This window comes from Ascaphus truei, chromosome 3 (assembly GCF_040206685.1).
Source record: "Ascaphus truei isolate aAscTru1 chromosome 3, aAscTru1.hap1, whole genome shotgun sequence".
In the NCBI taxonomy this organism is placed as follows: domain Eukaryota; kingdom Metazoa; phylum Chordata; class Amphibia; order Anura; family Ascaphidae; genus Ascaphus; species Ascaphus truei.
The window spans coordinates 245,464,256-245,488,543 of NC_134485.1; positions in this window are offsets into that span (position 1 = coordinate 245,464,256).

The window sequence follows — 24,288 nt, forward strand, 5'->3', positions numbered from 1 at the left end:
CTGAGCACGTAATCAGTGAACTGCTACTGCAGCTTCTCCAGTCCTCCCAGTTAATGGACTTTCCCATGTTCTCCCCTGTCTTTTGCTGACAGTTAGTGCAGTCCCACTCAACCTTAAGTGTGACCCCTGCCTCTCACTTCCTTTTCCACCTTAGATTACAGTGAGTACAGACCTGTCTGCATCCACCCCTGGTAAGGCCTTTCTCTCTTACCACAGTCTAACCCCATAGAAGCATCCCACATAGAGAAGCACTCTCTACCTACACTACACCTACAAGTTCCTGTGTTTTCTGATCTAGCAATAAAATTAAGAAAGACATTAAGGACTTGTCATGCTTTGGAAGAGGGAGGACATGAGTTGAGCTTACTGGAATCATTCATACATCATTCGTGACCCTGGTTCCAGGATATTAACTGTGATATTTGTTTAATGTTTTCTGTGCTTGACTACCGTATATGGAATTAATGACCACATTTGGACCAGAGTGGAGCGATTTCCAGTCACTGTGGCCTTTCCGCTGCTCTCTGCGTGATGAACATGCCTGATGAAGGGAAATGTGAAACGCGTAGAGTGAAACAGAAGTTTCATTCAGCACTAAGCCTTAGGCCTTGGCCATGTTTAGTGCTTGCTTGCGGAAGCGCGCTGAGGCGCGCTCCTGCTCAGCACTGAGCCCCTACAGTCACAATTAGAGCGGCTTTAGTAGGGGCTCGCCTACGCTTCCGCAAGCGTGCGGAAGCGTAGGTCTTAGGGGAATTTTAAATTCCCCCGCTTGCCGGAGCGACAGGCCGGTCACGTGAGCGGTTCGCCCAATGAGGGCGAACCAGCTCCATGACGTCACTGGCCCGCCCCCGGCCAGTGACGCGCCCGCCCCCGGCCCGCCCGCTGACAGCGCGTGCGGTAAGCAACCGCAAGGCCAGGGAAAGCACCCGCTTTCCCTGCACCTCAGCACGCCAGCAGGGAGCCTGGCCAAGGCCTAACAGAGCAGAGCGACCCAGAGCCAAGTCAGCCTGAGTGACATCATCCTCTGACGCCATCATCTAGGCAACGGACCCCTTGGAATGGGACGCTGAAGTGTTGCAGAGATCAGACACTGTGGCTCTGATCTACACGCTGACGCAGACTCGGTCTGGTAATTGCAACATAGTTGCTGGTTTCTTTGCCTAAATATTGTGTGATGATTCAATCACTTGAATCCACATTCTGATTCAAGACTTTCTTTGGTAATTGCAACACAGTTGCTGGTTCTTTATATACACTATTGTTTGATTTTTTAAAAATATATATTTTAATCAGTTGTATTTTTTAACACTAAAGGGTACTGCACTATTGTGGTATTTTTGTGTCCTCTGCTGCCCCCTGTGTTTCATAATTTTCTAATATGTTGCTATCAATAATAAGGGTAGTCATTCCAAGCAGCTAGTTACAGTCTTTATTAGTGCTGTGTGCAAACAACCAATCATAAACACCATATTAAAAGTACATAAACAAAAAGCTCTTTTCTGGCAAACTAAATGGCTGTCAGTTTGTAAGAGGCCACAATGTAATATAAATTACAGCACTATATAATTAAAAACTGTGGCCAAGTTTGCTGTTCTCAAATTATATATTTTATATACTGTAGTTGTGGTATACATGTTATGGTTATTTTTAGTGTATATAATTGCAAAGCTAAATCACTGTTGAAAATGTGAAACCCTTTAACACTTTATAACAGCAATTTCTAAACATCTTTAAAAAAAAAAAGCATATTGTTTCCCCTATAAAATGAAGTTACAGTACTTACCAAAAGCTAGTTTCTCAAGCGTTGCAACTGATTTAGAAACAAGGTGGGAAAATGAGTATGGTAAACATATATATTTCGAGCCCTGCTCAGATATCTACATTTTGAAGAATGGGAGGAGTGCAAAGTGGTTTCTGTTAAAGCTTTTGCAATACAGATGTGCAAGGAAAGAAGCAGTATTTCTATATTTGTTGTAGGAGGAAACGGGCACCTGTGCACTAATCAGGTTGCATGGCTTCTACCAATAGGATTTGGAACGCAAGGCCCATGCAAGACAAAAATAAGATTTAGCTTTTCAAATCTGTCGTTCTCCTCGGACTCAAAACCCTCCTTCTAAGAAATCTCATCTAGTCTGTTCATAAATGTGCCAGATGATTCCTCGTTCCTTTCATTTTGCTTTTGATGAACTTCCTCCCCAACCTTATACCTTGACCAAGGAGAAAACTGCACAGATCTCTAACTCCAATGTGATCGACAAGATTAGTCTTTTGTTTATTATAGCCCTGTATTTATGCTGGTGAACATAAAGAATGGGCCAAAGCTGCATTATTAATAAACATACAGTATTTACCAAGTCTCTAGCTATTTATCTGTCTACATACACACACAATAAATAAATTTCTAGACTTATTCACAGAAATTACAACTTTACCTGTAGTTATTGTGGAAGAACTTATCACCCGTCTTACCTGATTTATTTTCACCTGACAGAATCTTACTTCTTTTTTTTCTCCCTTTTTAATACTCTCCTTAACCTTAGTAATGGACCTTTATTCCTTTGCCTATTTTCTAAGACTGGCAATGAGATTGTCATTAGTTGTTCCCTGCAATATACTTTATTCATGCACATAGAATTCTTAATACCAAGGGCACAGGGATATGAATTCCATTTTAAATGTTCATGCGTCTCCTCGTATTTCTATTTTGGTAAACATGTGTCTGCCATTCTTTATATACAGTATGTTGTAGGGTACGAGAATACCATTTTCTGTAAGTAACCAATTATAATACACACCTTATTTACATAATTATTCAAAAGGGTACAAAACACAATCTTTTTAATGGATCATTTTTTTAAATTATGCAAAGATTATTTTCCGATATATGACTGATTTAGTTATTATTGAACCCTGGAGCAAAAACTGGCGTGAGGATGTTTGCATCAATCTAATCAACCAACCCAAATAAAGTTAAAACAAGCTATTTAAAAAGATATGTCAGATTGTATAAATCTAGTTCGCAATATTCTATACAGTGCATACATAAATGTATTGGAGATTTAAAAATATATATTTTTATAGAATTTTCCAATTTTAGAAAATGAGATATAATATACAGAGCCAAATATTATGTTTTCGATAAAGCCAACAATTTCACGAAACCAACAATTTCGATAAGGGCAACGAAATTGCCCGCTGGCGTTTGGCCCAAGCAGCGCACGTGCTGCTGTTTAATTTCCCCTGCTCGCGCTGAAGGAGGAAAAAAAAAAAAAGCCGAAGGCGCGTTCATGTTGCTGCGGGAGACTGCCCTGCCTCCGCCTCTCTGAGCAGCACTTTCCCTCCTTCCCCGTCGCGCCTGTCAGTCATGGCAGCCAGAGCGCGCCTCTAATCGGGTAATTGTCATGCGCATCCCTCTCAGGAGCTCCCCCTCTCTTGATTGGCTGGCAGTGGCCTGCGGTGTCCTGAGGGGGTGAGCAGCGCTGCCAGTAGTGTTGATAGCATGGAACTCGGGGGGGTTGTGTCACATTATGGAGAAGCAGGTGGAAGTGCTGCTGTCTTTCCTGCGGAGGAGAAGGACAAGGGGAAAGAGGAGAGTCCCAGGCAGGAAATTACATCGGGCCCCCGGGGAGATCAAACCCTCAGTACCTGTCTCATGTGCGACATCCCTTGTCTCCTGTGAGTGTGTGTGTCTGTGAGTGCGTGTGTGTGTGAGTGAATACAGTGAATACAGAAACCCAGTCAGTCATCCACCCACTCAGTCACACGCCCATCCAGTTAGTCAGTCATCCATCCACCCAGTCAATCAGTGTCAGTCACAATCACCCACACAAGTGTCAGTCAGTCATCCACCCCCTATGCCACCCACCCCTCTGTCACCCTCTCTCTGTCACCCTCTCTCTGTCACCCTCTCTCCTCTCTCTGTCACCCTCTCTTCTTCTCTCTCTGTCACCCTGTTGCAGAGTACATGCAACTAAAAACGCGGGTTCTTTGAATAAGGCTTATTTATTTTAGCCTTAAAACATACAGCACACCAAAAACAAATAACTTCTCATCAGCAAACAAAAGAAAAATAGCTTTTTTTTAGCAGGCAGAGCAAAATAGTTTCTCTTTAGCTGACAGAGCAAAAATAAGGTAGCTACTCTTTTGCATGCAGGAGCCAGACAGTTCATAAACTATGTACTATACAAACAGAGCTTGTATCAGTAATCTCTTCAGTAACTCACTCTTATCCCCTGACCAGCTAACTGCATGTGTGCACATCTTGGGGGTTTTAACACACCTTGATTAGGCAGCTGGGATTCAACTAATTGCCATGAGTTTTCCAGCTGAAGTTAACCTCATCACTGACTAAACATATATCTGCCAGGCATATAGCTGGTGGCTTTTATTCACCCTGTCACATTCCTCCCCTGTTAGTGTGTGGCTGGGGCTACGCACGGCTGAAGCCCGACCATCCACCCCTTCTCTAGAAAAGAAATCAGCATTTGCGTTCTCTTTTCCCGGCCTGTGCTGAATCTCAAATGAGAAGGGTTGGAGGGCCATATACCACCTAGTTAACCCAGCATTGGAATCTTCCATACTATTTAACCGCTTCAGTGGAGCATGGTCCGTCACCAAAGTAAAATGGACTCCTGCCAGGTAATGCCTCAAAGCTTCGATTGCCCACTTTACTGCGAGGCACTCCTTCTCAATCACTGAGTAGTTTTTTTTCCCTCTGAACAATTTCCTACTCAGGAAAAGGATAGGGTGTTCAACTCCCTCAAACTTTTGTGACAACACTGCCCCTAGCCCTATCTCTGATGCATCTGTTTGCACTACAAAATGGCTGTTGAAGTTTGGGCTCCTAAGGACGGGAACCTCTGATAGACACCTTTTTTATGTCCTCAAAAGCTCTCTGACACTCCCTTGACCATACCACTTGTGTAGGGGCACACTTTTTTGTGAGGTCCGTTAAAGGGGCTGCCACTTCCGAGTAGTTGGGGATGAACCGCCGGTAGTATCCTGCTAAACCCAGCAGAGAGCGTACCTGCGTTTTTGTTTGGGGGGGTCGGAACTTCTTTCAGGGCAACTACCTTGTCGGCTAGTGGCCTTACTTTTCCACCTCCCACTGCATACCCTAAGTATTTGGTTTCCGCCTTACCCAAGGCACATTTCTTAGGGTTGGCTTTGAGCCCTGCCTCTCTTAGAGATTTAAGGACCGCTTTCAGCCTATTTAGGTGGGCTCGCCAGTGTTTACTATAAATGACAATGTCATATAGGTAGGCTACGGCATAAGTCCTATGGGGTCTCAGCACCTTATCCATGAGTCTCTGAAATGTGCCTGGGGCTCCATGCAGTCCAAATGGCATTGTCACAAACTGGTATAAACCCATGGGAGTGGCAAAGGCTGTTTTGCACTTGGACTTTTCCTCTAAGGGTATTTGCCAGTATCCTTTTGTTAAGTCCAGCGTAGATATATATTCCGCGTTACCAAGGGCGTCAATTAATTCATCCACCCTTGGCATCGGATATGCGTCAAACTTGGATACCACATTGACCTTTCGGAGGTCCACACAAAATCTTACCTTCCCATCGGGTTTAGGGACCATAACTAGTTGACTACACCACTCACTGCATGATTCCTCAATCACTCCTAAGTGTAAAATTTCTTGTACCTCCTTCTCTACCAGGGCCGTACGACTTTCAGGCAACCAATAAGGATGGGAACGTACTTTTACCCCAGGTGCTGTCTCGATCGAATGTGAAATTAAGTTAGGGAGTGTACCTTTTCCGGTTGAGGAGAGGTGATTCAGCGGGCACCACAAGGCAGAGAAAAAAAACGTAGCGGAGGCTGGACTGTGCTGTATGATGTTCCTTTATTGAAGCATAGTTAAAAAGAGGGGGGATAAGGCATGCCCCTGCACCTCTAACGCGTTTCACCCAGACGAGGGCTTTTTCAAAGAGTGACATTACCCGTGTGCAGGCGACTGATATACCGGAAGTGAACCGGAAGTGACGTCATCCAGCGAATGGGCTGTAAGTATGCTGCGAGCTGCATGATGGGTTGTCAGACTCGTGGCTTGACGGTGCTCACACAGAGCGTGAGTGCGCCGTCTGTGGCGCCCGTCAGCCAATGAGCTGACACCACACATGCAACGAGCTGCATGATGGAATACCGAGTCCCGGCTAGATGACATTCACTCGGCACCTATAGGCATCAGTGTCATGCGCAGTGGGGACTAGAAGGTTAAAAACAAGTGAAAGCAAAAAATTGAGCAATCTACATGTTAAACATAACAAACAATACAATTCATAATGTTAATAAAGTGTAAACGTTGATAAAGTATAAACGTTATGAAAAAATGCATTTCATAATATATATATATATCATGATAGAAAGCAAAATAATAAGAATAATAATAATTAAAATTAAAAACAAGTAATGGCAGGGGTAATGGGAGTTTCCAATATCTGATTGATAATGATCCAATAGTATTTAAAACATACATTTAGTACATTTATGTTGCAATTATTACAATCCATGGTTAGAACCATTTGCTTAATCAGAACATGCTCAATTGCACTGTATAAATTTCAAATACATGATCGTATAAGTGCGATTGTGTAATATAATATAACAAGACCAGCAAAACATTACATGATTAAGCGTGCTGTTAATAATCGAATTCATCATTATAATTGACAGAACATACCAGTGTGAACATTTCAGATCTCATTTGATGATATGGGCATTGGAAGGGAGGAGGGAGGGGGGGTGAGGGGGGGAGGGGAGGAGGGAGGGGGGAGGGGGAAGGGGAGGGGAAATGGATTGATATATTGTCATATATTGTAAAAACATGTTGTAATCATATATAAACATATGGACTAGGGTTAGTGAGCAAAAAAATTATATATATGTATAATATTAGGCACTCCTCATTAATCACACCATAGAAGGACCCAATAGAAAATGTATTAACATATTAACATATTAAATATATATTAGGTACTCAACATAGCATATAAACGAAAATATTTGTATATATATACACTGCATTTATCATTATCATATTGATTGTGATCATTTATTTGAAGGAGTGTATTGATGGGCCATAAGGGCGAACTATACGAAATGGAACACATATTTAACAGGGCTCCCTGTGGCAAGAGACGGATGGTTCTATAAAAAGTGTTTTATCTCCCAATCCACGTTGATACCTCTAGGTATCATGGTATCCAACGTGAAGATCCAGAACATCTCTTTTCTATTGAGAATGTTCTGACGATCTCCACGTCGGACTGGGAGTGGAATGTGTTCTAAACCACTAAATGTAAGGTGGTCCAAATTTCCTTTGGGACATTCCATAAAGTGTCGTGCCACAGGGAACCTCTGGTCTTTGTTCTTAATACTTCTAATATGTTCCAATTAAGTTAGTTTGCCCTGGTAAATCAGAAAAAACATAATGGAATTGTGTAATTATTGCTAACAAGTCCCCTTTTTGTTCAGAGGACAACTGTTTACCCATTGGGATTTTATCGTCACCCATGATGTTCTCCCGTGGGGGCTGAGGACCCAAGTATGTTTCCTCCTCAACCGGGTGGATGAATAGAGACTGCTGCATCTTCCAGGGTTTCAGCAAGTTCACATGGTAAATTTGTTTACCCTTCCTGGACCCTGGTTGAGCGATCTCGTAATCCACATCACCCGTGCGGCGGAGTACTTCAAATGGGCCCTGCCATTGGCCAGGAATTTACTCTCGCAACTTGGTAATAATAACATCACCTGGTCTCTAACTAGACAGCTAACCAGCTAACTAGTCCAAAGGGACAAAAACCAGCCCCTTTGGTTCCTCTACCCTTGGTGTCAGTTCCCTTTGAGAGGATTGGGGTAGACTTGGTAGGACCTCTAGAACCTTCGGCGAAAGGACACAGGTTTATTGTTATAATAGTTGATTATTAAACAAGATATCCTGAGGCGTTCCGCCTGAGAAAACAACGGCGAAGCAAGTAGCCAAAAAGTTGTTGGAACTGTTCTCACGGGTTGGACTTCCCCAGGTTATGTTGACAGACCAAGGTACAAATTTTATGGCTAAACTGATGCAGGATGTCTTAAAATTACTAGAGTTCAAGTCTGTTCGGACATCGGTCTACCATCCACAGACTGACGGATTGGTGGAAAGATTTAACCGAACTCTAAGAGGGATGCTGAGGAAATTTGTAGATTCAGAGAAGAGAGCCTGGGATGAACTTCTCCCTTTTCTGCTGTTTGCAGTGCGGGAAGTTCCCCAGGCCTCCATGGGATTCTCTCCATTTGAACTGCTCTATGGCCGCCAACCCCGGGGTATCCTAGACCTCCTAAAGGAGTCCTGGGAGGAACAGCGGTCACCTTCTAAGAATACCCTGCAATATGTACAAGAGCTTAGGAAGCGCCTAGATGTGGTCGGCCATTTTGCTAGGGAGAATCTTAGATCAGCCCAGGACAGTCAGGATGGACATTACAATCAGAATGCTCGCATGAGAGTGTTTCACCCGGGAGAACAGGTGATATTATTACCCAGTTGCGAGAGTAAACTCCTGGCCAAATGGCAGGGCCCATTCGAAATACTCCGCCGCACGGGTGATGTGGATTACGAGATCGCTCAACCAGGGTCCAGGAAGGGTAAACAAATTTACCATGTGAACTTGCTGAAACCCTGGAAGATGCAGCGGTCTCTGTTCATCCACCCGGTGGAGGAGGAAATGGACTTGGGTCCTCAGCCCCCACGGGAGAACATCGTGGGTGACGATAAAATCCCAATGGGTAAACAGTTGTCCTCTGAACAAAAAGGGGACTTGTTAGCAATAATTACATAATTCCATGATGTTTTTTCTGATTTACCAGGGCACACTAACTTAATTTCACATTCGATCGAGACAGCACCTGGGGTAAAAGTACGTTCCCATCCTTATAGGTTGCCTGAAAGTCGTAGGGCCCTGGTAGAGAAGGAGGTACAAGAAATGTTACACTTAGGAGTGATTGAGGAATCATGCAGTGAGTGGTGTAGTCCACTAGTTATGGTCCCTAAACCCGATGGGAAGGTAAGATTTTGTGTGGACCTCCGAAAGGTCAATGTGGTATCCAAGTTTGACGCATATCCAATGCCAAGGGTGGATGAATTAATTGACGCCCTTGGTAACACGGAATATATATCCTTGACAAAAGGATACTGGCAAATACCCTTAGAGGAAAAGTCCAAGTGCAAAACAGCCTTTGCCACTCCCATGGGTTTATACCAGTTTGTGACAATGCCATTTGGACTGCATGGAGCCCCAGGCACATTTCAGAGACTCAAGGATAAGGTGCTGAGACCCCATAGGACTTATGCCGCAGCCTACCTATATGACATTGTCATTTATAGTAAACACTGGCGAGCCCACCTAAATAGGCTGAAAGCGGTCCTTAAATCTCTAAGAGAGGCAGGGCTCAAAGCCAACCCTAAGAAATGTGCCTTGGGTAAGGCGGAAACCAAATACTTAGGGTATGCAGTGGGAGGTGGAAAAGTAAGGCCACTAGCCGACAAGGAAGTTGCCCTGAAAGAAGTTCCGACCCCCCAAACAAAAACGCAGGTATGCTCTCTGCTGGGTTTAGCAGGATACTACCAGTGGTTCATCCCCAACTACTCGGAAATGGCAGCCCCTTTAGCGGACCTCACAAAAAAGTGTGCCCCTACACAAGTGGTATGGTCAAGGGAGTGTCAGAGAGCCTTTGAGGACATAAAAAAGGTGTCTATCAGAGGGTCCCATCCTTAGAAGCCCCGACTTCAACAGCCCTTTTGTAGTGCAAACAGATGCATCAGAGATAGGGCTAGGGGCAGTGTGTCACAACAGTTTGAGGGAGTTGAACACCCTATCCTTTTCCTGAGTAGGAAATTGTTCCGAGGGAAAAAACTACTCAGTGATTGAGAAGGAGTGCCTCGCAGTAAAGTGGGCAATCAAAGCTTTGAGGCATTACCTGGCAGGAGTCCATTTTACTTTGGTAACGGACCATGCTCCACTGAAGTGGTTAAATAGTATGGAAGATTCCAATGCTGGGTTAACTAGGTGGTATATGGCCCTCCAACCCTTCTCATTTGAGATTCAGCACAGGCCGGGAAAAGAGAACGCAAATGCTGATTTCTTTTCTAGAGAAGGGGTGGATGGTCGGGCTTCAGCCGTGCGTAGCCCCAGCCACACACTAACAGGGGAGGAATGTGACAGGGTGAATAAAAGCCACCAGCTATATGCCTGGCAGACATATGTTTGAGGTTAACTTCAGCTGGAAAGCTCATGGCAATTAGTTGAATCCCAGCTGCCTAATCAAGGTGTGTTAAAAACCCCAGGATGTGCACATATGCAGCTAGCTGGTCAGGAGACAAGAGTGAGTTACTGAAGAGATTACTGATTCAAGGTCTGTTTGCAAAGTACATGGTTTATGAACTGTCTGGCTCCTGCATGCAAAAGAGTAGCTACCTTATTTTTGCTCGGTCAGCTAAAGAGAAACTATTTTGCTCTGCCTGCTAAAAAAAAGCTATTTTTCTTTTGTTTGCGGATGAGAAGTTATTTGTTTTTGGTGTGCTGTATGTTTTAAGGCTAAAATAAATAAGCCTTATTCAAAGAACCCGCGTTTTTAGTTGCATGTACTCTGCAACAAGGTGACAGAGAGAGGAGAGAGGGTGACAGAGAGAGACGGAGAGAGGGTGACGGAGAGAGACAGAGAGAGGGTGACAGAGAGAGGGTGACAGAAAGAGGGTGACAGAGGGATGGGTGACATAAGGGGTGGATGACTGACTGACACTTGGGTGGGTGACTGTGACTGACACTGATTGACTGGGTGGATGGATGACTGACTGACTGGATGGATGGGCGTGTGACTGAGTGGGTGGATGACTGACTGGGTTTCTGTATTCACTGTATTCACTCATACACACACTCAGACACACACACTCACAGGAGACAAGGGATGTCGCACATGAGACAGGAACTGGAACTTGTACTGATTAAATATACAACATTTTAATCAACAAATTTTATATATCTGCAAAATAAGAACTTATCTAATGCAGGCATAGCAAGTTGATAAGACATATAATTATATAACCAAACAGTAAATTAAATTTAGAAAATGTATAACAACTATATTTAAAAAGTATATATTATTATTTCTCTCTCTCATGTGTGTGAGTGTATCTGTATATTATTTAAATACCATTTAGATACTCAACTGTTAAATACAGTGTTCCATAATACTAGAGTGGAATTGAAAATGTATAAATATTATTATGTATATATTAGTATATAGGTATAACAGCATACAACCACACACATACAAAACTACTTATAGTAGTAGTATGTGTAATATGAGAAAGAGAAGAAGAAGAGAAGGAGGACTGAAATGAAATATAAAAATAAAATATAAAAATCAAACATATGTATTAAATATTAGATAAATTGTCCAATTTGATCAACTCATATATTTGATTAGAAATTCTTTATAGCAATCAATAAATGATTCATTTGAAAGGGCTTGTATGAGAAAATCAAATTGGAACAGCTAACTGAAATTTGATAATTAATTATCATACATTAGTCATATATAAGGTATATATAAGGTTATAAGGTATAAGATATAAGGTATTTCACTGTGTTTTTTTGCCATTGGATGTAGCACTGGGCATTGTTTGTGTTTCTTTGTAGTATATATTGCCATGCCCAGTAGCACTCCTTTTTGACATTTATATACATATATATATATGTGGGACCTTCCAACGCACAGAGAGTTAGGGGCCTATGCAGAGAGCAGCGAATTTGAAAAATGGCGAATTTATTAAAAAGTAGCTTTTTTGGAGAGTTTTATTCTCCATATGCAGAAAAGTGCGAATTCTGCTATGTTTAACATGGATGCGTGTGGCGAGTTTAAATTGGCGAGATGCGCGCTTCAGAAACGTGTAAAAACAAATTCGCGCCTTTTTTTTTCCCTTTGCAATGGCCGCGAGCGGCCGCTTCTTGCCAATTTTTTCTGGCGAGGCAAAAAGGAGACAATCGCGCCATTTTATTGGCGCGAACAGCCGCTAGATGCCGTTCGCGGCTCTCTGCATTAGGATATTTTTAAAACTGGCGAGATTGAGGTTCTCGCCAGCCGCGAGGCGAGTTTTACAAATAGAAAAGAAAAATTGGCGCGTTTTTCGGAAATCTCCATTTTCTGCTGTTTTCTGCGCAATTTTCTCCAAAAAATGGCGAATTTCGAAATAGCGCTGCTCTCTGCATAGGCCCCTTAATCTCTCTAGAGAAGCAGCAGCTTCTTGCTAATTGATCAGGCTGAACTCCTGACTGCTCATGGAGTTTTGAATGAACAATGAAGTGTTTTAAGGCAGACACAAAGCTGCCCAGCTGTGGAAGCTGGCACGGTCCCCTAGGCTCGCTGGATGGTGGTCGTGGAGCCTGCTGGGACTTCCTGGGTTGTTAATCCCAAGAAGAAGAATGAAGAACGAGAGACCGTGCTGAAGCGGGGATGTCCTGTCCTTAACTTTGGACGTACAGAGGAGAGATTATCTGAGCTTTCATGGGGCCGAGCTCCCCTAGGAAGGAAGGACGCGAGACCGCGCTGAAGCGGGGACGTCTGCTCCAAATACTGGAATAACAGATAAGCGAAACACTTTATTGCTGTGTTCAGAGACAGTATATGTTCAGCTATAATAGTACATGTCTGGGGTTGGAACCAGCTTAGCTTTCCATCCAGGTAGTAAGAATTGAAGCTGAATGTGTAGTTAGTCCCTAAGAGGAGTAGGAGTTTATTTTATGATTTTGTTTTGACTTAAAGGAACGGTGGACCTGTTAGTGTATGTTTTGTCCTTGTAAATAAACCCCATATAGAGAAATACTAAATTTCCTGCCTTAAATCTGGGACATAAGATCCTACGCTCTGACGGAGACATCACAGTGTGTGTATATATATATATACAGTGTTTGACAAACCTATACATTTGCACGCCCCGGGCGATTGGATTTAACATCGTGGCGAGCTCCTATTGGCCCAAGCAGCACACGTGTGATACTAGGTGGCGAGTAGATTTTTTTGTTCGGCGAGTAGATTTTTTGGTGATTTGGGATTATATATATATATATATATATATATAATCAAAAAATAAATAGATGATACCGTTCTGTGGCTAACGAAATGCTTTTATTTGTGCGAGCTTTCGAGATACACTGATCTCTTCTTCCGGCGATGTTACAATGAATGAAGCCGGAAGAAGAGATCAGTGTATCTCGAAAGCTCGCACAAATAAAAACATTTCGTTAGCCACAGAACGGTATCATCTATTTATTTTTTGATTATTGAAGCTCGGATAACACGGTACTGATACCTCTACATGTATGTATATATATATATATATATATATATATATAAAACAGTAGTATACGCCACTTTAATTTATATTTGTCATCAACATTCCCTTTAAGGCATGCTATATTTGAAAATATTTTCCAGGACTGAAAAAAATATGCTTTCTACATGCTGCTACTCATAGTACAGCATTTTTAAACACAATTAGTAAATATGACCCTTAGTTCTAGGAAGTTTCTATGAAGCCCATAATATACTACATTTATGCATTACTAATCCTTGTAATTTAGTTTAGACCAGGGGTGCGCAAACGTCCTGCGCTACACTCCCTGCCTGCTCTCCCCGTGTCGCGCCCCCCCTTTACCGCTAATGCGGCATCAAATGATGCTGCATTGCCATGGAGATGCGTAGTCTGAAGCATGGACTGAAGCCGGGAAAGTGAGCCGCACCCCCCCCCAAAAAGTCTTGGGCGCGCCCCCCAGTTTGCGCACCCCGGGTTTAGACCATAAGACCAACTGTCGTCATATTCTTTAGTATATTTTCAACTTTGATTTTTTCAAAGCTGTAGATTTGATGTAGTAGCAATTAAACTGTATAAATTAGGACCTATCTAAGGGAGTTTTAACGACGTAATGACAATGTCTTTTCAATTTTTGATAATAAGAGAATTTTAAATCAATTGCAGTATTTGATGCAGAACTGATTGTCGAGTTGCAGTGTAATGTGTGTGCTTCTTGACAACAAAAAAGGAGAGAAATTGCTACAATTAATGTCTTACTCTAAAAGCCTCTACAATTGAAATGATACACAGCAGAGATTATTATTCTTATCATTCATTTGTAAAGTGCCAACATATTCCACAGCGCACAATGACATAGCAAATAGGGACAATTATTCACAAACAGATCCAGAAGATAATCAGGGCCCTGCTGTTATGGGTTTACAATCTAGAGCAGGGGTGCGCAAACTGGGGGGAGCGCCCCCCAGGGGGGGTGCGGGATTTTTTTTGGGGGGGGCACGGCGGTTGCAGAGGCCCCACGCTCTTTCCCAAGTCATTTAAATTTAATGCCGGGGGACCATGCGAGGGCTCTGCAACCTCAACTTACCGGGAGTCATCCGGCTTCTGGTCACGTCGCCATGACAACGCGGCGTCAAATGACGTGACGCATCATGATGGTAACGCGCGTCAAATGACGCTGCAGGGTCATTTGACGCAGGGTCACTGGAGGGGGGTGCGAGTGCTGGGGCTAGCACGACGGGTTGGCGCAGCAAAAAAAACTTTGTACACCCCTCCCTGATCTAGAGGTAATAAGGGTCAATGTTGAAACAAAAGATAAAAGGTGCTGCTCGTTGTGGGATGGAGTATGCCTCAGAATGGAGTTTGATGTGGATGTTAGGACACAATATTGAGTAGGGGAGGTGGTGGATGTTCGGGGTATGCCAGATAGGCTTCCTTAAAAAGGTACGTTTACTGGGGGTTTTTAAATGTGTGAATGTTGCGGGAGAGCCTGATGGTGCATGGTAGGGAAATCCAGAGAGAGGGTGCAGCACAGGAGAAGTTTTGTAGGCAGGAGTTAGAAGTGTAATAAGGCACGAGGAGAGGCAGATGTCATGGGCAGAATGGAGGGGGCATATTTAGGGATGAGGACTGAGATGTAAGGAGGGGGGTGGCAGTGTTGTTGACAGCTTCGTAAATCAGAAGTTAAGATTTTTCATTTGATCCTAGAGTATAAGGGAATCCAGTGCAGGGATTTGCATAGTGGAACAGCAGACATGGAGCGGTGGAAGCAGCATTTTTAATGGATTGGATTTGGGACAGGCGGTCGAGGGGAATGCAAACTAGAAGAAGCTTCTGTAGTAGTCAAGGTGTGACTAGATGAGTGAAGTAGGATTTTAGGTGCGTCATGAATGAGAAAAGGGCATATCCTAAGGAAATTCCGGAGGTGGAAATGGCAGGACTTAGTGAGTGATTGAATGTGAGGAATGAAGGAAAGAACAAAGTCAAAGATGAACCCAAGGCAACAGGTTTGGTGTGATGAGATTGTGATAATATGACAGTGGGGAGAATTTGGATTTTGCGGTGACAGTGGAAGGGGGAAAGATAATTAGTTCTGATTTGGACATGTTAAGCTTCGGGAAATGGTTGGATATCCAGGAGGAGATTGCAGAGAGAAAGTTGGTGACATGGGACAAGAGAAAGTATGAGTAGTCAGGGGAGAAGAGGTAGATTTGGGTGTCACCAGCATAGAGATGATACTGAAAGTCAAAAGTTTTTATTAGTTCACCAAGAGAAGAGGTATAGAGTGAGAAGAGCAGACTGCCAAGGACTGGGCTTTGTTGTACCCTGACAGAAAGGGGGAATGATTAGGAGACACCAGAGAAGGAAACACTGAAAGAGTGGTTGGATACGTAGGACAGGAACCAGGAGAAGACTGTGTCACAGAGGTCAATGGAGTGTAGGGTGTATAGGAGAAGGGGGTGATCAACAGTGTTGAAGGCAGCAGATACATCTAGGTGAATTAGTAAGGAGAAATTACCCTTAGACTTAGCTGTGAGTGGATCATTGGTCACATTTGTTAGTGCTGTCTTGGTGTAGTGTAGAGGGCAGAAACCAGGGAGTTGGAGGAGACAAATTAAGTCAAGTGGTCGTATACAAGCTTCTCAAGTAGCTTGGAGGCAAAGGAGAGAAAGATAGGGCAGTAGTTAGAGAGAGAGCTTCTTTAGAATTGCCATGATGAGTGCATGCTTAAAGGAAGATGGGAATTTGCCGGAGGTGAGAGAGAGGTTACAGAGGTAAGTTAGGGAAGGCTTAGTGTTCCAGAGATGGAGCGGAGGAGATGTGAGGGAATAGGATCAAGGGGGCTGTTTCTAGGGTGAGATAATGAAAGAAGAGTGGTGACCTCATCCTTAGTCACAAGGGAAAATAAACCGAGGGTGGATTTAAGTTTACGAAGGGAGGTAGGTGGAGCCTGGCATGAAGAAATGTCAGGTCTGATGGACTCAATCTTATCTGTGAAGCAGCTGACAAGGTCTTGCGCTATGAGGGTGGAAGGAGGTGCAGTTGTGCAGAGAAGGGGGTTAAAGGGGATAAATTGGCATTGAAGGTTAGAGGACAGAGGTTAGTATGAGAGAAGAAAAGTAGGGTTACTTAACAAGGGAAAGGGCAGTTTTAAAGGAAGGGAGTAGGAATTTATAGTGGAGAAAATCGGCTTTAGAGCGTGACTTGCTCCAGTAACATTCAGCAGTGCGTGAGCACTTTTAGAGATAGCAGGTAAAGTTTGTGTGCAAGGGTTGTAGCTTAAATTGTCGGTGGTGACGTGTAGTAGCAGGAGTTGTCTTGTCTAAGGCTGAAGAAAATGTACTGTTGTATAGAGAAGGAAAGGGTAGAGATGGGAGAGAGGAGAGGTTGTAAAGATGTTGAAAATTAGAGGGGGTCTAGAGCATTTAGGTTTCATTATGTGCGTGGGAAAGTAGATGTTGTGGATCGTGCAGAGGGTAGAGTGAGGCTAAAGGTTAGGAGCTGGTGATCAGAGAGAGGGAAGGGCGTGTTAGAGGAGTTAGAGACCGAGCAGAAGCAGGAGAAAAACAGGTCAAGGGAGTGCCCATAGCAGTGAGTAGGGGAGGTGCTCCACTGGGAGAGACCAAAAGAGAAGATTAAGGAAAGAAATTGGGAGGCCGAAGAGACATTGAGATTGTCAATGTAGGTATGTTAAAGTCTCCTAGGATGACAGTAGGGATGTCAGAAGAGAGGAAGCTAGGCGGCAAAGTTGTTAAGAAATTGAGAGGTTGGTCCAGGGAGGCAATATGGAGAGAAACGGGAGAAAAGAGATGGACGGTGAGGAGTTCCAAAGATGAGAGGGAAGGAAAGGGGGTATGATGGGAAATGTGCAGTGTGGGGAAAGTAGTATGACTACGACTCCACCCTTTCTATTCCCTGGTCTGGGGGTGTGGCTAAAGCAAATTCCACCATAGGAGAGAGCTGTAGGAGAGGTGGTATCTTAGGGGGTTAGCCAGATTTCTGTAATGGCTTGGAGGTTGATAGAGTTGGAAATGTATAAGACATTGATAGCTATAAATTTATTGCAGACAGATCATCCAGTCCATAGGGCACAGGAAAAGGGGAGGATAGGGAGATGTGTAAAGGGAATGAAGTTGGAGTGATTGGAAGTGCATAGGGAAAAGGACACTTTGGGGTAGGGTGTGGGACGTGAAAGGAATGGTATGTGGCTACGGCCAGGATTTGCAGACATGTCACCCCGAAGTAGGTGTAATACTGAGGAGAGAAAGAGAGCGTAGGAGTTGCTGGATTTTTTTGAGTGATGTGGATTTGATGTGAGAAGCAGATGGCTGCAAGCAGATGTTGATGGCTGCAAAATCAGCAGGTCTCCAAGAGAGTCTTCACAAACACTTACAGGGTCTGCAGCTGCTATTCCCTTGCGGAAAGGATTATCCTTGATTACCACAGCGGGTGCTGTATTATCTTGAACTATTGGATTGTACCCCCTGTGTGGGACTATCATTTATATCAGTATTGGTTACTGGATAATCCTGGACTGTCCCTTGTACGCGCCCCCGGTTTATCCCGGTTGCTCGTTGTTTTTGTGCATTTTTCTATAGGGAGATCTGTACAGGGAAAGGGAAGTACCATTAGATATTTTTTTGTCTCGTGGGAACGGGCCTGAAGAAGGGGTTTGTACCCCGAAACGTTGCCGCCCCCCTCTCCCTGTCACTTTTATATTTTTTGTCTCACCCTATCCCATCCCCCCTTTTTTCCTTCCCCTGTTTCTCCCATTATTATTATTATTTTGTTTGGATGCATTGTGGTTTTGTCTTTTTTACTTACATAACATTAGGATTTGTGTTTTTTTTGCTCATTAAACCTTTTTTGGCATATTCCCTTCTTTTTTGATTCTTCTGTGTGCTGGGAACATTGGATTCTTTTTGGAGTACTATTCGAGAGGAAATAGGGTCCTCTCAGTTCCACGTTGCACCACATCCATTTATTTCCACTTACTGTATGCTGTCTTAGTGTGCTGTCTATTTCGATTGATTGTTTGTTGATTGTTAGTCTATTAAGACTTCTTCCTCATATTATAGAGGTAAAGTGAAAGTTTGCAGAGATAGTGTTAGGACTCACAGAAAAGAGGGCACACCTTGATGTGGTCTGCAAGCTTGCAAATGATTTGGACAAATAATTTAACTAAGTGAACTTCACTTGTGAGAAAAAAACAGATAAGTAACTATATGATTTGCCATGTTGGATGTCGCATTGGGATTCTCTGTCTTTTGTTTATACATTGTAACATGCCCAGGAGCACTCTGTTTTGAAATAAATATATGTAACCCCCCTCTGTGGTTTTATTAGAGTAATACACAGGGTTAATGGTGAGAAGTGGAGGCTAAGCTCCACCCTGTGGTGACAGTATGTTAGGAGGAGAGGAGCCTCGGGGAGTAGAGGTAGGAGATATATTCCCACAGTTATAGTAGAGATCAGGTCCACCTTTTATTGTGTTTCAGTTAAGGAAGTTTCCTGTTAGGATCCCATAGTATGTGACCGGACAAAGCAGTTGCTGATGGGTCCAGGCTCTCCACACTCAAGAAATAGGAGTACAAACCCCCTGCGATGCTACCCAAAGCAAATCCATTTGATGCAACAGTAAGAGTTCATCCCAGTGTGTAATGAAACTCCATGACAGTGTTTTTTTATAGTTTAAAGGGTGATCCCACTGAGATAGTTATGAACAACTATAATAAAAAAAACATTGTTACAACATAAAAACAAAACCTCGCTGAAAAGTAAATCCTGAAATAAATGTAACTATATAAATAATCTATGACTGCTAAATGGACTCGTATTATGCCATAATGTGAAAAGAACACATACAATATGATGTACAAAACACATACAGTATACTCAATATTCCATATACAGATGTTTTGGATGTTCTCTCTGGACACACTCAATCCCTCTGGGATCAATGTTGACTGGAATTTCAACACTTTCTGCATTGATTTATTGTGTCTTACTATACTTGACCGTGAATGATCCCTGGTTTTCTGAAGCATTCTTTACAGATATTTCCTTGTTATTATTTATAGTCTAGGTTTGGCTAGATTTATAGTGGAATGTAATTTATTTATGCCCATGGGATGGATTTATATTATGGGTTTGGTTTTGTGTTTCCTTTGTATTTTTGTCTTTAAATTTGATCAGAGGATACACTTTCTGAGACTTGCATCTGTGTTAATATGCAGGTTTCTGCATATAATTCATTAAAGATCCATGTGTTTTTACATTATGCACTTATTATTGATCCATCAATATGCAGTGCGGGTTTCAGAATGTTTCCCTCTGTTTTATAATACAATAAGGGTCTTTTCCCCTCTTTCTTTATAGAAGGATAAATAGTCAAAAATGTTGGCAGCTATCTTTTGAATTACAAAGTATGTTTGGGTGTTATCATTAAGGATATTATGATATCCATTGATTACTAAGTCATATTATATGGCCCAGGGGTCAGAGGAAGAGGCTGGGACCGAAATGAGCACAGCACAGGGACCTGTGCCGGGTGCTGCAGTTGTCGTGTCTGAAGACCATTTGAATACTGTGGGTCCTGAACTAAAGGACCTGGCTGATGATGTAATCATCGAGAAGTCGTTCTTCTCTTCCACCGAATCTGTGGATGTCCCGACTAGGGAATTCGCGGCCTCAGATGAGGAGCCCACAGTGAGCTGCACGGAGCAGGTCGGGCTCTATCCGCAGACGTATTGCCTAAGTCAGTGATGCCAACTTACCTATGAGCAGGAGCCTGGGATTCTGCTCAAGGGAGCGGAGGCCATAGATGACAGGCTGTATTTCAGCGATGATGTTCTTTGGGACATGACAATGGCTCCATAACACCCCACTATTATATTAAAAAGCAGATATGCATTGTATTAATGTATTTTGTGCATTTACATGTGAAGTATCCATTTTCTAAGTTACGGTTCCACAGGAGTTGTGGCTATTTTGTAAAGTACCGTGACCTTGTTAAGTATAGCTAGAGAATAAGTAGAAGTGCCGGAGAGGGATTGGCACCCCCAAACTCATAAGTTTTGTGTAAGCCCTAAGATGATGTTGTTCCCTGGCCTATGATCTCGCCTTAAGAAGGAGCGACATACCACAGTGTCAGTAAAGGTAGACAGTTGAGTACTTTAGCACTACGCTAAATGTATGCTGTCAAACACTGTGTAAAGTATAGCTATTGAGCCAATAGTTATAGTATCTGAGCCTATGAGTAAAGTCAAAAATATGACAATTCATACCCAAAGAGTAGGTTAACAAAGAGATGTATACCTGCTGAGTGAGCCAAGCTGTGACGTTCCAGATGAACTACCTGGAGACCCTTGGAGGGATTTCCCAGCACCTCAAAGCTAAGCATTCCATTTTGTATATATGACATTTGTACAGTACTGTTAATCTGGAAGTAGGCTAGGTACCCAGATGGATAGCTAGGGACTTGCTTTGTTAGTTAGTCTCCCAAGGGGGAGTACATTTTTGTTTTATGATTTAGTTTGCCTTAAAGGGACAGTGTACCTATTATTGGTTGTAATGTGGAGAATAAACCACTGAAGGTTAAAGTCTAACTCATTGTTTGGGACTCTTACTGACTCTACCATGAGGCCATCCTGCCACAATATATATATATATATATATTTATTTTTCCCCCCATAAATTTGCATATCAAGTGCATCATGTTTTCAGAACGCGTTCTGTGCCACACAGTAAGGCACTGTTTTTTGATATACTGTCATTCATGGCAAATTACTTGGAGGTATTCCTGGATTAAGACACAGGTTGTCATGGACAGCAGGAAGAACAAGCTAGTAAATTTAGCAGTGTTCACACACACTTTCCTAATGCCTTTACAGTATAGTGGACATGTTTTCTATCACCTTATAAAAAAAAGCAATAATATTTTAGTGCTTGCTTCTAAAACGTATTTTATTTAAAATTAAAATGTGTAGCCCCCCTTTGGGAGAACTATTTCACTTAATGGGTTAACTGTGTGGGCTGCCTCCAGTTTCTTCCCTCCCCATCATGTGGTGTAGGATGACTATGCAGAGGGGAATGCCACCCACTGGTGTGTCTTGTGACCAGTGATGTCACCATAAGAAAATAGAAGGTTATATATCACACCACCGAAAGTTGTATAAAGAAGAGTTCTTTAGAGTTCAAACTGGGGTCCTCACTGTGAGTCCTGTAAATAGGTGTATGTGTATAGTTAAGTGTATTAAGAAGTGTCCTGTCACCGTTTGTTGTTTTCAGTTAGGAACGTGCCTTTAAAGCAGCAGTCCAAGCAGCCGTTTTTCCCCCATTTAATATGTGCATCACACAATGATAAGCAATTAGCTAAGTTGCCGATCGATCCATTCTCCTGTGATCGATCAGGGAAGATTCGGCTCAGGGGTTCACTTAATGACTCAGTGCAGCAGAAAAGGACCAAAGATGCAAAGTTCTTTGAGGAAGATTATGTGACCAGGCAGTCACTAGATACAATTGGTGCACTGCTAGAGAGAGGGTAGGGCTCAAAAAGGGGTGTGCTAGTCTGTTTCAGAAGAGGAAGGGGATGTGACTTTGAAAATGGTTGCTATATAAACAAAAAAGGCTTGTCACATTATAATACATTAAAAATGTCATTAAGAGTTGTTGAAAAAAAAAATGCCACAAGTATTTTCTCATAGTACAGAACTGATTTATAAAAAAAATAGACAATGTAGGATATTGCTTGGTCTGCAGCTTTAAGTAAGCGCTAGTAATAAGAATCGAAGATTGTTCGCACTATTGAAAAGGAGGTACTGTAGCATGCTGCTGATAGGAGTTTTCGGCATACAGTAGCAACCCTGGAGTGTTTGGATTGGCCCAAACGGACACTAGTGCAATCCTGGTTACATAGGTATGGCAGAAGTATATGGTACATAGTAGCGGGTTTCTAATTCAGCAGCCTGAAATGTATGTAAATGATAATACCCTCCTACTGTCTGTATATTCTCTTTATTTACCACTTAGATCAGGGGTGCGCAAACTGGGGTTCCCCACGCTCTTCCACAAAGCATTTAAATTAAATACCGGGGATCGCGTGCAAGGCCTCTGTAAGTTTCCTTACCTTGTCTCCGGTGGCTTCTGGCCGCCGTGTCAAATGACGCAGTGGGGTCACATTACATTGTGACGTCAGAACGCCGGAGACAAGGTAAGGAGGGGGGGGGGGGACTGGCACTCCCTAGGCCCCATGACATAGTGACTATGTCATACTCAAAGGCTCTGTTATTTCCTGTGTAACGGTTGTACCCCTACCCAATCTCATGTGGGCCCCTATGTGAGGATACTGTCCCATATTACATGTCATGTCATGTGGTGCACCTGCTGCCTTACAGGACTCCTGAGTCTCCCGCTTGATGGTATTGGGGAATTCACCAGGACTGACTCGTGAGGTAGTGCTAAGATCGTACTCACAGTTGATACAGCGCCTCCATCTCTTCCAGGTCACCACGACAGCAGGGAGGAGTCTCTGGAAGAGAACCCCTGGGTACAGCTTCTCCCTGAATGACTCCAGGCGAGAAGGTTCTTTTAATCAAGGCAATCTTTATTAACATCTTCGTTGGCAGACTGCCCATCATAGCGGCCGGTCTCTAGCTGCACATTTTCAAGGTTGCCCACCTCAAGGAAGTCCCTGGACACCACTCCTAGTCAGGGCCCTAGAAGCTGTCCTTGCTCTTCCTTGACTCTCTAATAGAGAAAGGGGAATAGTCTGTATCCTCTCCCCGAAGGGAGGGCCACAATCTGTGCCAGAGCCCTGGCACAGTGTGGGGTCAGATTGTCACACTCTGCAACACTGGACAGACTGACACTTGAACTGCACAGACTAAGCCTTTAGGAAGTGATGCGTATTATATAGCTCCAGAAGGCACCACCCCTGTGTCACTGTAAGTGGACACAGAGCATGCTGTCACTTCCTTTGCTACACAATACACCTCACAGGGGATGAGGGCAAACCTCATGATTACTCCTGGCAAACCTGCCCTCTTAAAAGTGTTTACTGCACAGGAGGAGAGAGGCATGTAACCCCAAAATTACACAGGGCTACACCTGGTTAGATCACAGTCTGCACTGTAGGGAAATGGGGAGGATTCCTCCTCTTCTGTTTTACTGAAAATGGCAGACGCGGTCAAGGAACCGCACTGTGCTGGTGCACCAAGACACCTCCGGCATGCAAAAGGTGAATAGATATGATGTAACATTTAACAAATATAACTAGCAAAATACTATATATTTCATACTGCATGGCTGGATGAGCAATTAAAAAAAAAAAAAAAAAGGTCTTTGTTGCCTGAAACGCGTAGGTGCTGTTCAGAGGTCCACATGTCTGTGTTTGTATCCTCTATTCAATATATTCTTTCAATACTTTGGGTAAACATTTTCTCTGCCTAATACTTTTTTCATGGAGGAGTAGTGCTCTGCCTTTTTTTTCTTCTTCTTTTTACCTGGATGAGCAATTAAACCTAATAGGATGAAGATTCAGACAATAGAAAGAAACACAGGAAAAACTAAAATTTGAAATGCCACCAATTTGTGGATGTTGTCATTAAATTGTACTAGTATTGTCAAACTCCAGTTAAAAACGATAATGTTTGGCCAATTTATTTCTCACACTATTGTGTGGTATTATACGAGCCAATACATAAGCCAAGTTTCCACTGACAGTCCAGGCACCGGCAACGACGTTGTCGAGCAAGTCTTCCTAATGTCTGTCACAATGATCAAGCATGGTCTTGAAGTCAAATAAGAATGTCAATACAGTACTGAATATCCCTTCAACTCTCACATTATTGAATTGAAAATAAATATGTTTAATATATTACAAAACTGCAAAACACTTCCATGTAACAATAACAATCTCATTTGCAAC